Below are 2,458 nucleotides of genomic sequence, written 5' to 3'. Positions count from 1 at the left end.
GATTTTTTTTCAAATAAATTTCTATTCCTATTCCATTCAATGCAAATTTTGAGCAATTTCAAAGCAGTTTCAAACTTTGGCCCAAAAATAAAAGTTGCTCAAAAATTTATTCTCTACAACTTTGCTTTTATGACCAAAGTCAAATTCCATATAGATTTTGAACTATAGATTTAAAGTAAATTAAATCCCAAAACCCTAATTTTTAAGAATTATTCTAAAAGCATAATTTGGCAAAACTTTGAATATAAACTTTGCTCCAAATTGCATCCTAAATATTTCCAAGTTAATTTAGTGATCAAAACAAGTAATCATGGCATCCAAACATGAGCATGGCATTTCATAGTGTTTTAAACATACTAAATTTCAATCAATTTAAGCACCACATGAAATGATACTTCATTTCTTTCGAAATGAAATGCATGAATGATGCTTATGCATAAGGTGATGATGATTATGCTGATGGGATGGAATGTTAGTGCATGCTTAACACCGAGGTGTTACAACATTACTAAGCGTGCATCCTTATATTCAATTTTATTACCAGTCATCATTAGTTCATTAACTATCTATTCTAGGTAAGCACCTGTGCTACCTTCAAGTAGGTGGTGAGCAATCAGAACCATTTTACTATTTTTCATATTTTAGTTCTTACTACGATGCTAGACTATAGACTAAGTCGTAGAGTGTACAGGATGGTCCCTATAAATATTTCATATACTCTTTACGCTGCTTCTCTTATTCCATTCCTGCTTGCTTCACTTCAGGTGTTTTTGTTGTAGGTTACTAGGTTAAATTGTTAGGGACAAATAAAGTAAATTCCATGCTTTCTAACTTTTGCATATAGATTTTTGAGAATGTATCTTTTGGGTTATACTATTATGATTTTTAATCACTAGGCTTGTACAATGGGAGTGGTTTTTATCATAGTATAGATATAGACCCTGGGCATCTGTCATGCCTCAAACATATACTAGGCAGTAGTAATGTTAGACAACTAGAATGGACCTGATTAGAACATATTTAGAAAGAGTTGAGGTTTCAGGTGAAACTGAAAGAAATTTGCATACATTTGAGCTTCTGTGAAAAAAATAGTACCTGCTATGAAAAATTTCTAGCCTTAGCTTGCACGCATTTGTTTAGTATCGGTTAAATTGTTTCTTGTGTGCCCGTCAAGCTCTGATTTTTGCTTCATGGAACTGAAATATCATCACAGCATGCAATGTTTCACCAGCTAGAAGTAATAGCAGCAAACTGTTTGTTGTTCTTTATGCAGGCATTGTTGTTCACTGTAGCTATCATAGTACAGTCGGGCAATCAAGCTGATTATGACAGTGACGATGAGTACATCGGCGCAAGGTCTGGAATACGGCAGCCATTGGTGAATCAGCAAGCTACTACTGCTGATCCTAGGGTGCCCAATCTCGACTACCGCCCAATCCGGAATGACGCGTGGAGCCAAAGAATGAGAGAAAAGGTATGATGCCCTCTCGGGTATTGTAATTTTTATGGGGGTGGCTCATTTGTTTCTTTTGCTTACATGAACATCTTCTGTTGTGGCAGTACGGTGTGGATAGCTTTGATCCAAACAGGTTTCAACCGGCCACGATATCTCCTGCAGAACAAAGAAACCAATGCACGATTCTCTGAGGCTTGATTGATATCAGACAGTAGTGGTTCCAAGTTTTATATATATCCAACCGTGCAATTACATCGAGTTGCAGAGAATATGTGCCTGATTGTGTAGCATATGGAGAGCTTCACATTCGCCTGTATCTGTTTTTTGGTTTACATAGTCCAAACTAGCACACCAATGCACAGGTGCAGGTGCCACATCCTTTAAGTTTTTCTAATAAGTATTGAACCTAGTTTGTGTTTTAGATAATGTTCCAATGGGCATAAAACTTTTCCTGTTTAAGCGATGGTCACTACATGCACTATTTGCGAACCAGACATGTTTGTTACGCAAAACTTAAGGCCATGTTTGGTAGGATTTATTGCTGCTGCGGTTGATTTGTAGGGCTGATTTATTGTGAGAAAAAAATATTGTTCCTATTAAAAAAGTAGGGTTGATTCTAAGATAAGCTATAGGGCCGTCGAGCTTTCTTGTCGTGCATTATTGTGACACAGCATATACGGATTGAAAAAGGCATCTGCTCCTCTGCTCCAAAAGAAGTGATGTGTTCCCCTGTCAAAGATCCACAAAAACTACTAGTCATCTTACAGATCAAGATCTGGCTATGGCCTATTAGCGTCTTGATCAACACTCCCTATTGTCTGCTGTCCAAAAGCTGGAAAGTGGTGTTGATACAGTGCTGCAAAGAAATTAACATGTTTTCCTTGTCTAGTCTCAACTTGTTTTAGCTTATTCTCTCTCACAGAACACTATTAATCAGTCGAAATCAGTTCAGTTCTGGATCAGCCGAACACGCCCTTAGAAATTAGGTTTAGGAAATCTAGG

General features: G+C 37.0%; 1 long non-coding RNA gene across 1 annotated transcript; it reads left to right on the top strand.

Annotated features, from left to right (window-relative positions):
• Positions 1–793: 793 nt before the first annotated feature.
• Positions 794–1,948, top strand: LOC136534507 (uncharacterized). The gene is made up of 2 exons (XR_010778729.1): positions 794–1,474; positions 1,561–1,948. It is a non-coding gene; the product is annotated as an uncharacterized lncRNA (long non-coding RNA).
• The last annotated feature ends 510 nt before the right edge of the window (positions 1,949–2,458 follow it).

This window comes from Miscanthus floridulus, unplaced genomic scaffold (assembly GCF_019320115.1).
Source record: "Miscanthus floridulus cultivar M001 unplaced genomic scaffold, ASM1932011v1 os_2016_2, whole genome shotgun sequence".
Lineage (NCBI taxonomy): Eukaryota > Viridiplantae > Streptophyta > Magnoliopsida > Poales > Poaceae > Miscanthus > Miscanthus floridulus.
This window is presented reverse-complemented; position numbering and strand designations above follow the sequence as displayed.